The sequence below is a fragment of the Photinus pyralis genome, unplaced genomic scaffold (genome assembly GCF_008802855.1).
Source record: "Photinus pyralis isolate 1611_PpyrPB1 unplaced genomic scaffold, Ppyr1.3 Ppyr1.4_LG6, whole genome shotgun sequence".
In the NCBI taxonomy this organism is placed as follows: Eukaryota; Metazoa; Arthropoda; class Insecta; order Coleoptera; family Lampyridae; genus Photinus; species Photinus pyralis.
This window is the reverse complement of record NW_022170663.1, coordinates 32836356-32849860: the sequence shown is the minus strand read 5'-3', so window position 1 is coordinate 32849860 and position 13505 is coordinate 32836356.

The window sequence follows — 13505 nt, the reverse complement described above, 5'->3', positions numbered from 1 at the left end:
AATAGTAAAAAAGCAAGGATAAACAAAAGCAAATTGAAATGGAGGCATGGTGCAAAAAAAGAAGAAATTAGGAAGAAAGAGTGGAAGAAATGAATCTGATTGTAGCGAAGGTACATTCTCCGTAAAATAAGTAAAATGAAAAATTTAAAATGAATGTAGAGACAAAGAAAAACCAAATGTTAACAGCCGATGCGGGATAAATAATACAAATTTCTGAAATAGACAGACGAAATTGAGTAGCTAAATAAAAGAAGAAATTGAGATAGATTTAAATTGATTTAGAAGAGAATTTAGAGAGATTTTGAAGAGCTAAGATTTGAAAGAGATTATGAAGCGATTTTGAAGATTTTTAAGAAATATGGAAGAGATTTGAAGAGATTCTGAAAAGACTTTGAAAAAATTTTGAAGAGATTCTGAAGAGATTTTAAGATATTTAGAGAGATTTTGAAGGACCCCGATTTTGAAAAGACTAAAGAAATTGTGAAGAAAGTTTGAAGAGGTTTTGAAGACATTTTGAGGCGATTTTGAAGAGAGTCACATGCGACTTTGAAGAGAGTCACATGCGACTTTGAAGAGAATTTGAAGAGATTTAGAAGAGACTCTAAGAATCTAAACAGATTTTGAAGGGGTTTTTTAAAAATTTTGAGGAAATTCTGAAGAGATTATGAAACGATTTTGAAGAAATATGGAAGTTTTGCAGAAATTTAAGGAGATTTTGAACGGATTTGGAAAAATAAGAAACAAACAAGGAAAAGATTGGATGATTTTGAAGAGATTCTCAAGGGATAACAAAAAAATCTTTAAAAAGTTAAAAAGTAGATATAAATTGTGCACAACCCTTGTGGAAATAAAAAGCATTGTTTAAACTTAGTAAATTGTTGAATTATAGATAGCATTCAAATTTGATTGAAGTTCCTTGGTAGACGAAGACAGGAACCATAAAAATTAAAAAAGAACTCGAACAAATTCGAAGAAGGTAATTAAAAATTCAGAATATAGAAGAATTCAATAAAAATCGGAAAAATCAGAGTTCAAAAGATTACAGAAAAGTTCTAACTTATTTGTCCCTAGTTGAAGCTAAGTATATCAGTCTTTAGAACCAAGGCAAATAGGCCGTTTCAGTTCAAGAAATTTTTTAATACTTCAGATTTTAAATTAATTTTGTCGCTCCGAAGATTCATTCATGCCAGCTTACTTAGGTATAAATCCTTCAAATTACTTTTGCTGTATAGTAATTTAATGTTTAATGTTTGCTTTGTAACGTTGTTTTTTGAATTAACGTTAAGGATTAGTTTGCTGTTTTTACCGATAACGTAGTGTTTGGTGTTGCTTATCTAACGTTAAATTGAATTATTGCTTTCCATTGAATGTGAATTGCAGTTTTTAGTGTTTCAGTTACCCGACGAGCCAAACGTTAGATTTTATCTCGAACTTTATATGCCGTGCTATCACTCCCTCTTTTTTGTTTTGTGTTATCTCAATATTGGCAGAAAGCGCCCTTCTGAGCTCGGAGAGGGTGCGACCCGTTTGAACCAAGGTAAACTATTTTAATTGGTCGAAACTATGTGCATTGAGGCTGAAACATCCAAGTTATAATTAGACGTCGTCTAGTATAAAATCAGTCGCAGGTAGCCGCCCACTGCAAAACTGTATACACCTCACAGGCGGCCAATTTTGAAGTGGGCGGCTACCTGCGATGATTGACGTGACTGTATTTATACTAGAAGAGTCATAATATATTTTTATGATAGTCATTTAAAAACTATAACTCTGTTATTCCCGCGGAAGTATATTTCGATAATTATTTTGTGACTAAGAGTTGATCCCCTATTGACGAACCTATTGTAAATTACATTTGAAGAATCTTTCACCATAGTTATTGTTTATGTTCAAGGCCTTCAAGTTCTTTACTCTTTTAGCTTTATCAAGAATAGAATAAGGATCTCCTAGTGTGGTTGTTCCCCCTCACTACGTATATTCTGTCTTTTTAAAATTTCTGTAAGACTCAGTAGCGCCTATCGGGTTTACTCATTTTTGTTTTCTTGACCGTAGAAAAGCGTTCCGGGCACTCGATTTTGGGGCCGTATTTAGAACTCAAGGGAAAAATTTAACTGTTTTCCTGGAAATCTCGAATCGGCGTGAGGTCTAGGAGGAATACGCCCAAGAAACAAAGATTTAACATTCCTTTTCGTGTACTGTAGTCATATGGATGGGGAGTATTGGAATACCGACCAGACCCCCCGGTTCTACATCCCCCTCCCAATATTTAACGCTTTTAGTACTTAAAAAGTGACCATGAAAAGGAAGATTGGAGGGTCTAATGAAAAATTATCACGGGAGCTCGGACGGGGGTCGGTTTAAGGTTGACCGTTTTGAGGGAATGTAGCACCGGGGGGTATTCAATACCCCCCCCCCCTCCAGCTAAATACGATCTTATTGTAAAGAAAAGGAACGTCGATCTGCCTTTTTTTCGTGGGGGGTATAACTGGGGGGTTTTCTATACGCCCCAGACCCCCCTGCCCCGTTCTAAATTCTTCTCTCACAATATCTAACGCAGCTAAATACGATCTTATAATAATGTTTTTTTTTCGCGGAGGTATTCCATACCCTCAAACGTCCGGTTCTACGTCCTTCCCTCAAAATATTTAGTGCTTTTAGAAACGGAAGGGGCTAATTCTTTGACTTATTTTATGACATATAAACTTAGGTCTGCAAACACTGCGTAACCGATCTACAGGTTGTTCAAATGTCAAGTTCTTTAAAGTTTTTTCTTCATATCTTTTGCAGTTTTTGAGATATATTGTGAAACAAGAATTCCATTTTCTGATTCCAAACAGGAAACTTTTTGATCTTATAATTTTTTCGGATCTGTGACCCTTATCGAGAAAAAAAAAGTAAAAATCAATTTTTGGTAGTTAGCTAAATGAAATTATACGAAATAGTATACGAAATGGTCCAGTAGGCCCTGAATTTATTTGGTTTTATTAGTTTTGACAGTTGGCACATGTTTATAAATTAAAGGTTTAAAAAGTGTGCGATAGAACTATAACATCCTGTATATCGGTAACGAAGCGTTTGCGGACCTATGTTTATATGAACTTTCAGTCATAAAATAAGCCAAAGAATTAACCCCTACTGTATTTACATCATATTTCGGAACACCCTGTATAGTGGCTTCAATTGGCAAGCAGCCTTGGTTGAAACTCCGCCCACTTAAAAATAAAGGTCTTTTCCAAATCATGAATTTCCGAATTTTTGAAATGTAAAACTTCGGTTCTCTAATTTTGAATTTCGAACTTCAATTATTATTCTCTAAAGCCGTACGGATGGTATACAAATAAAAATACAAAGAGACGAAAAATATTTACAAAATTGAAATTTCACGTAAACAAATGGCAGATCAACAGGGTGCAAATCCCGTGACGTGGGTAAGCAGCAACGAACGGCATACGTAATTCAAATTTTAAGTTTCTAATTTCATTGTTTGCGTATGAAAATCAGCATTTTACAACCCTTCCGTTTTACGCAGTTATAATAAATCTCCAGTTTACCTGTTGTCTTAAGGTAGTTAAAAATTCACGAAGGGGAGTTTGTGTAGTATGAAACGTAGCCGTAAATGTTTTAACGTTGTTCGCTCCCAATTTTTAAAATAAGGACAGTTCACGTTTGTTGTTTGGGGTCCGTACAGATTATCGTAGTGGGAAGAATATAATTATATTTTGTTTTCGGATAAACTAAACACAAAAAGCTCTAATTCCCGGCTGAATTATACGTAATAAAAGCTCACGACGCAAATTACTCTAATTGTATTTACTTGTTTTCCTCTTTTCGTCACGTGGGCGAGTCCATATAATCCGTACAGTCGACGAGGAGAACTTTTATGTACGTATTAAATATCGTTTAGTAGCTGATTGGTCGTATATTACCTAATGGGTTGGTGGATCGACTCCAATTAAACACAATTTTTACTGTCGAACTGCGTTGAGAACAGCAGGATCGGACTGAATGGACTCGGGGCCAAAGTCTGTTTTAGTTAACAAAATATTTCTTTTCCCGAGCTCCACCGACTTCTCCAATTTGTTCCGATCCTTGACAATCTCAAATTTCTTACAGTTCCTCATTCCTCAAGGCTCCCTCGATCCATCCCTTCGAATGTTGCCATGTTGGGTTTCTCAGACTCCAATATTCCAAGTATAACGAGTGAATACTGTCAGGTTTCACGATCCTTAAGGTCGATTCTCACTTTCGGGCAAGGCACGTACTCGGCACAGGCAAAGCACCGACTCGGCAAAATATCTATATTATTGAATCTTATGAATTTTTTGGGGTGTAATTCACACTATGCGAGCAAAGACTCGGCAAGCTACGGCCTTTGCACGCGGCATTCTTCCGAAACAATATTTGCGGGCATGTACCGTGCACGTTCCGACAAGTGTGAATACAATCTGTGCAGGTCACCGACTTTAGTTCAGTTTTCATAGTACAAGAAAGGTTGAAGGGTCAGCAAAGGAACACTTTTTCAGCGGAACAAGATGAGATGCTGATTGAATGTGTCCGAGAGAATGATTTCGGTCATAAAAGATACTTCTTATGCATTTTATATACACAAAAACGTATTTTTATTTTTCTGCAATATGTACTTTCTTGTTCTTAATCATCTAATATTAGACCTATTTTAATTAACGTGGAAGTTTCGAACATTTCCACAGTTGAAACTCACGTAGAAACTGCTTACCTGCGGCAAGCGTGTCGCAGTGTGAATTGAACTCAAAAAACTTTGCCCGTGCCGAGTATGTGCCGTGCCGTTGCCGGGCCGGTTCTTTGCACGAAAGTGAGAATCGGCCTTTAGAGTACATTGTAAATTTTGCGCAATTTCTGAACAATTTCACCAGAAAATAATGTTTGATTTGCTTTCAGCACCTACAATAATGTTGGGTTACCCTGTATGTGTTTAATTTCATTTATTTTTGACGTTAAGTGTTAGTGGCTAATATAGAATGAACACAAATTCGATAATATTATTTGAATTCGAGGTTAATATTTTGTTTCAGATTGTTTGATGTTCAATTTTGTTCAAATAATCGCTTTGTTTGTTTTGTTTACTTTATTGTAAATGTGAATTACGTGTGTTAGTAAGATAAGGGTCTTTTGTAAATAATGTTTATCTAATGTTATCTCCGGTCATTGGGATAAGAGTGTTATCGATGCGTAAACTAATTCATTTTCGCCAATAATAAAACAAAGATGTGCAGTTTTTCATTCGACGGCGCAGTAATTTTGATAAGAGGAAGATGGTTGGAAAAATTGAAAAGAAAGGGGAATTGTTTTCAATAGGAGAGACGGACATTAATCGTGGTTTGTTTGGTGGTGACCGTATTTGTTGCAAGACAATCAGTTTTGCCAGTTATAACCTTTTTAGAATAGTTAGGCGAGTGCTGTAAGAAATTTGTATTATACCGTCTAATGTGAGTGTTTAAGTAGAATTAAACAAGTGAAATTTACGAAGAAGTACAAATTAACGGGAGTTGATCCACCATCAAAAAGCCAATTTTACATCAGTATTTACAACGAACTCAGTGTCATCTAAATCGCGATTCAAATGCTATAATTCAAGCAATATGTGGATGGCTTAGTGACCGTTTGCCATTGCTCACGGGGTTTGGCGCCCAACGTGGAGCACACAGTATGAAAACTCAAAAATCCAAAAATCATATGGAATTTAAACATGAGCTTTCAGAATTCATTCAATATTCCATACAAATTCAGCCCTTTTGAATTTTACTTAAAACTATATTTTGTAAGGCAGAACAAAGAAGAAACTAATGGGAGGCAAGGGAGTTACGAGAAAACCATTAGCATTTAAGGAAGAGAGATGGACAGAAGGAGTCTTTTAAGAGTACAGGCGTGGAAGGTGAAAGAATCTTAAAGTAAGAGTAGGAGAAATGTGAAACATGGTATGAAGAAGAGCTAAAGGAACTCCGACGGCGTTGTGAAAGAGGAGGAAGGCATGGAAAGGGAGTGAGGAAGTGAAAAGAAAGAAAAATTTACTTCGTTACGAGAAACTGTAGCTTCTGAACCTATGTACAAGGAGAAGGTGAAAGTAATTGCTTTGATTTCTAGAGACGTCGTGCTTTAGTAGCCGATAAGGAAAATCAATGTGCTGCAACTAATTCGCCGTTTGTAACCGTTGTCGTGGAGATATTTAAATTATCCTTGCAGTATCCCAAAACTTCCTTCGATTGGGAGGTATGATTTCAGGTCTGTTAATTAATTAATAACCGATTTTAGTTTCCCATGTTAAGCGAAAACGAGCATTAAAACTGTCCAGCCTATTTCAATATCGCAGATCTTTTGCGATTGACCCGAAATTCCATGTAACAATGGGCATTACTGGACTAACGAATTTGGAAATTTCAGCCCCGCCATTTGAGTGAGCATAAATACCGGTAGCTAATCAGATCTGTTGCAGCAAACATCGTCTGATTAAATTGTGTCTAGTGTCAAATGATGCGCGCTTAATTAACAGGAAAGATTAGTCCCTGATTTTTACGACGCCGAGTCGGTAATTAATTGAAGCAGCTTTAATTTTTGAGCATTAAAATTGATCTTTTGGGATCCTAGTAACTTCTTTTCCGTTTCGTTTGAATGCAGCGGATTGTGCGCGGACTTTCCGGCTACCGAAAGTAGTCGTATTTACCAGTTATAGTATCCTATTCCGATACTCCGTTACGTAAAATATGAGAAATTATCACCAATCTGGAAGGGGAGTGAAGAAAGACGCAAAATGTAGTGCTGGTCGGTTCAAAAATACATTTCCGTTTCCTTATGGACGTGCGTTCTACCTAGGACACGAGACTGGCAAGAATTTAAAATTTGTCCAGGGTGATTATGCAACTAATGATAAATGTAATTTTAAAATCCATTTATTTACATATAAGGTCACCAAGGATTTAAAGTGTGCGCACTGCCCAGTGCAATTTCGTCATCAAAAATAAATCCAGTCTTAAAGTCCATCTTAACATTTGTTAAAACATGGACCTCCCAGGGATTTAAAATGTGACCGGTGTGATAATGTCACCAAGTAAGAATACAATTTCAAAACACATTTGTTAATACACAAGAACTTCTTTTATGTTCTAAGAAAATAACATGTCACAAAATATAGAAAGGGAACATTGGAATACCCAGTTCGCCCGACGAAGTCCTCAAAAAGCGTTCAAAAATTAAAACTTTGCTCCCGGTCCTCATGAAAATCGAAGACTAGTCTTAAATTTCATGTTAATTAAGCGCGCTTCATTTGACACCAAATACAACTTAATCAGACGAAGTTTGCTGCAACACAGGTAATTAGCGACTGCTAAAATTATGATTTACTTGCTTTGCCGTGTTAAAATTTTAAAATTCGGTACACCCAAGGTTGGGTCAATCGCAAAACGTCTGCGATAATGAATAAGCTGCACGGCCTTGCAGTTTTAATGCTCGTTTTCGCGTAACCTTGGGAAACTAAAATCGATTGATAATGAATTAACGGATCTGATATCATACAATAAATTTTCTTTTCTCTTCCAACCGAAGGGAGCTTTCGGATGCTGCAAAAATAATTTAAATATCCCCACGGGAACGGTTACAAACGGAAAATTCGTTACAGCATCTAGATTTCCTTATCGGCGGCTATAACAAGAAAGCAATTACGTAAACCTTCTCCTAGTAAAGAACTACATAGGTCCAGAAGCGTTTCTCGAAAACCCCAAATTGATATCATGTCTCGATACCGTGCGTTTATGTACCGGGTGGTCCTCAAAGTTGGTAGATCTCACAGCGGAATATTGGTGGTTCGTTACACAGTTCGAAAGTATGGAGGGCCAGGGTTTAGGCTAGAATTTACCTGGCTAACGTCCCGTAAAAGGAATCTTCCGACCGATTCAAACAACCCTTAAGAGCTATTTGAATCTTTTGGCATTCACGGAGGGCTGTAACAATTGTGTTTGACTCAGATCTATCCACCTAAAGCACAAACCGAAAACATCACCGCAGTCTATGCAGGTTTATACCCCTACAAGAATTGTTACGGCAAGTAAGATGAGCTAATGAGTCAAAATAATACAAATTAACAGGAGAGAAGAATAATAATTGAATCAAACTCGAGATCAAACTAGAAGCTTCTGGAGAATGGGAAATAAACGGGGAAAAATAATCCTGGTCTGGAGTCTAGAGAATAATGAATTAGTGAACAGTTTATTAATATCTGGTAATGAATTCTGGTCGGTGAGTAAGCTCTGGTAAAGGCCTCGGAAAAGTTTTTGGTGAAATACAAAATCATGCTTTTTATAGAGACACGGAGGAGCACAACATGCAAAAGTTATGTACGTTTTACTTTCAGAAACAGCATCTCGGAAATAATTAATAGGAAGGCCGTCTGGCACACATTCAAAGTATAGGCTACCTATTGCAGGCATCTAGGACAATTCCCCTAAAAGTAGTTCAAAACGACAGAATAAGTCCGAACCGATAGACACACCGCAACAATAGCAATTCTTCAAAAATGCGCTAAGAATCTCTCATTAAAACATAAATCACATTCAAGAAAAATATCAAAATTTCCCATCAAGGCAATATGTTTTGCCATTTTCCCGACCAAATTAGTGTATAGTTGGAGATTTAACTCAAATCCATTCCATCGCAATTAACAAAATGCGTTTGGAAGGTTTACCAACCCCTAAATTGTTGTTGGATCTGGAGATCGTTAATAAACGATAAATTGACAGAATTTGTCGTCCCAGTCTGCACAAAACAAGCCTTTGTCTAATTTTTACTATAAGTATGAGGGAGGGGTAATGTGACCTAGTCCGACGCTGGTCGCGGGTTACAGCAAAGGGGCATATGCTTATTGTGTGTTGTGAATAGTTATGTACACACGTTTTAAAATTAAAGGATCATAATGAAGTACTTACCGTGAAAGCATTGCAATTAAGAGGCGCCACTCAATACGGAGGTTATACAGAGGGCGAACAAGGGGTGTTTCTTTGCTTTGAGCTTTTCAAATGGCACCCGGGTGAGCAATCTGCGCCGGAATAATAAATGCTTTGCTCGCGACAAAACTGAGTCAACGCGTGAGAGGTCGACCGACCTCAGTGGACCGTAGTAGCAGTCGATTTAAGGGTCGAATTCGGCCGCTAGGGCGAAACGGTTGGTCCGGCCTCAAATTGTAATAATATAAGAGAAAGTAACGATGAAGATGAATCGCTGCATTAAGTATTGTAGACAAAAGCGTGCACGTGCGTTGTTTATTGTCATTTCTTATTTAATCTTAAGGAATTTTCCCCCCTTTTCTGACACTTCTGAAAGTCGAAACGACCGCACGTTCACGCAATTTCTCTCGTCGAGGAAATCCACAAAATATCTCCCTGAATAACAAACGGAAAGTCCAATAAATTTACAATACGCACTTCAACCTGCTTATGTCGTCGGGATAAATTTTCGCGAAGAGTAAAAAAAAATATATGCGTAGAGTGCGCTAATTTAAAATAATCCCCTAATTCCGCACGGACCGATGTAATGTCAACGACCTCATTCTCCCCCTTCGTTTTTGTTTTATTTTTGCCCTAATTATATGTAGATACCCACGAAATTCATTAGAAAGCGATTTTCTTATAAAAATGCAGATTCTGAAGGGGTTTAAGGGCTCTGTGTGTACCTACTTTATACGAAATCACTTTGGATGGGATTAATTATAACTCCTCGCGCAAGCAGCCAGATATTTCCCCAGTGTCATGCATTGAGATTTTGCACGCGTACGCGTTGGATGTTGATTGCTCTCGGAAATGAGGAAGCTGGGAGTTGTTGATCCTGTATCGACTGATCCGTAACGGAGAGACTTCATATCCCCCCAACTAAATTTCGCTCTCCTTCAACCCCGAGGCTTTTACTCTGTATGCGTTACATGCAGCTTCGCCGACGGACGTTCGAATTCGTATTCTGCGGGTTTACGTGCTCCCTACGAAGTGCTTTTATTATCTGTCCCGTTCTCACACTACTTTAAATTTCGGTTTAGAATTGGCGTAGGGGGCGCCATAAATAAAATACCCCTGTCAGCCTCAAACCTGAATACTCAAAATCCCATTAGTATTTTTTTTGAACAACCAATTGTACGTGTCCGAAAGTAATAATCGTAACTTTCCACTTTACCGCGCGTACCACGGCGCAAAAATTTTCGACGAATGATGGCAAACAAACCGTTAACGTGCCAGGGAATAAATTTATCAATTTACAAATTCAATAGTCCTTTATTATGTCGAACGATTCAATTTCGGGAATAAAAATTTGCGTTGTCTGCTCGCATTCGTAATTCGGTTACGCATACAAACTCATGTATTATTCCGATAGTTTTAGAAACCATTCAAGAAAAGATAATTAGGTTGTTTGTTGCGTACAGAAAATCTCATTTGTACCCAACAAGGGGGAGAGAATATAATCGGCTGAGATATTGTTTTGCACACCCCTCTTCTGAATTTACTTGTCCTAATTCCAACTCTTAACCCACTAACATTAAATGTAGCATCCTTTACAGCTAGCAGAGATCGATTCGATTCGAAGGACCAATTTGTTAGAAAATACACTGGTAACATCAGCGTCATCCTCTGCACCGCCTTGTCTCGTCCTTGCAAGATTTTTGTTCTAAAATTTAGTTGACGAAATACTGGGGGATACAGTAGGTATGGTGCTTCTCGTGAAATTACTTCATACACTAAAAATGACAAACTTTGACGCAAAACAAGTTCAAACTTGAGTTAGGAATTTCTGAGCGTTAAATTTTACTGTTTCAATGTCCCAGTGGGCGGAATATTGGTTGTGAGCATTGATTTCGAATTTCGTATTTTTATATACCTCCTAAACTATGCATTTTTTTTACGAAAGCCACCACCATACATGTTTTCGAAAAGCATTTAATGTATGACAACCGGAGCTCTGTAGGTCAATTAATTACCGTATTAGGTCATTTTTTCCAAAAAGTGAAAATGTAGGTTTGAGACCTTCGTTAGACCGAAATTATGGCTAAACTATTGATCCTACGAGTAGAACTCATAGAATAGAAGAATTCAGGAGGGTCTGCAAACCTCGTAGTTCTCAAAAAAAACCTATCCAGAGTATCTTAAATTGAGTAGGATAACATGGCTATCTTTGTTATTATTATACTTGCCAAAAATGTTTATTTTCTAAAACCTCGCCCCTCCTTTTATTATTTACATTAACATCTACAGTAGTGGCTAAATTACCGCCATCCGTACTGCCTTCAATTTCGACAAAAATTTATAATCCACCGATGGCAATCATAGAGTAATATTTTATTAATTTTCAGGACGTGTTTGCCGGCACGTCCTTTAGTGTAAGCAAGTTAGTTCGAAAAACAAGGAATAGAAGAAAAAAATTATAAAGTTTTGAAATTTTGGTTATGAACTCCTAGTAGGGACCCAAATACATATCCGAAGAGTTCCCACCTCTCCGGTGGAAGCTTCATCCCCTTTTGCCCAAAAAACCACCCCCAATCGTGACCTCGCGGTCTATTTCGGCGTTTTGCTCGTGAACCGCAACTTCTACGAAATAATGTTGTAGGACTTTTTATATTCTCCATCGAATTCTCTATAAATATGTATCTTACTGTTTTTTGCTCCACCCAACGCTCGTAAATGACCTTGGAAAATAAGCATAGCTCTCAGCGCGAAGAGAAAAATGCGCCCAGCGACGTTTCTCACGGCGATAATCTCGAAAAGTGCTAGTATTATGAGCAAAAATATATAGAATCGACATTAAAGAGCAGTTTTTTCTCTACAATATGCACATATTATAATAGGATTATTTTTTTATAACTATGCATTTTCTATTTCTGAATCTTAAGTAAATGCGCCGAGAGCTCTACCTCAAAGGTGGTGTGGAAACGGACTCAAAGTACAAATTCACAAATATAAGAAAGTATTCATATGAACACTAACACTTGTTCATAAATATATTAGTGTATATGCACTTTGTAGAGAAAAAACTGCTCTTTAATATCGATTCTTTACATTTTTTTGCTCAGACTAATAGTTTTAGAGAAAATCGACGAAAAAACTGCGCTTGGTTCATTTTTCTCTTCGCGCTGAAAATTATGCCTATTTTCTAAGGTCATTTACGAGCGTTGGGTGGGAGATACACAAAAAACGGTAGAGTACATTTTTATAGAGAATTTAATGGAGAATATAAAAAGTCCTTCAATATTTTATCGTAGAAGCTGTGGTTTACGAGCAAATCGCCGAAAAAGACCGCGAGGTCACGATTGGGGGTGGTTTTTTGGGCAAAAGGAGATGAAGCTCCCACCGGAGACGTGGGAATTCTTCGGATCTGTATTTAGGTTCCTACTGAGATTTCATAACCAAAATTTCAAAACTTTATAAATTTTTTCTTCTAAAAAATCTAATTTTCCTACACTACTTCAACTTCCAAACTTGTTAAGAACCGTAAAAAATCGAAAAGAACCGAAAAGAATAATAAAGGTTTCGGTTCTCAATAAGTTTACATTTCTGAAGGAATAACGGTTTCGGTTCGGTTTTCGGTCTCTTTTTTTGTAAAAATGCGATTTTACCTTATACAGAGTCTTTAATTAAGTATGGCTATTTAGTTATTATTATACTTACAGATTGGGTTAAATTGGCAAAATTGTGTAGTTTTTGATGCTGATGGATATTTCGATGCAATATTTTGAAAAAAATAATTAGTTTCGTAGATAGGTAATTGGAAAACAGTTAAAATCGCCATTTTTAAAACGTTCAAATATTTTATCACCAAGAGAGCTATCGAAAAAAATTTCAAATAAAAGTTACAACATTCGGTGGGATAAATTTAATCGGCGTAGAATAACATTTTTCAAAATAGCGGTTTTCGAGATATTGACATCAACTTTCTTATTCTAAATAGACGCCCTGGTAGACGCCATATTGGATTTTTACGTCACTCGATAGACAAAAAGATTAGAAAACCAGTGATACTAAACACTTAGTATTGCATTTGAGAATCAACCTTGCCTTGCCTTGAAGTTCACAATGTATTTCTTATGGCAATAATTCCATGGCCGTGTCGATGGTGACTATGCGAGACAATAAATGAACGAATTTGATTTCAATCACAATCAGCCATGGAATTATTGCCTTAAGAAATACATTGTAAAATTCGAGGCAAAAATGGAAGGTTGATTCCCAAATACTAAGTGTTTAGTATCACTGGTTTTGTAATTTTTTTTCTCCATCGAGTGACGTAAAAATCCAATATGGCGTCTACTAGGGCGTCTATTTAGAATAAGAAAGTTGATGGCAATATCTCGAAAACCGCCATTTTGAAATTTTTTGTTCTACACCCATTGAATTTATCCCATCGAATATGGCAACTTTTTTCCATAACTCGCTTTGTTACTAAAATATTTGGACTTTTTAAAAATGTCGATTTTCACTTTTTTCCAATTACCTATAGGAAACGAA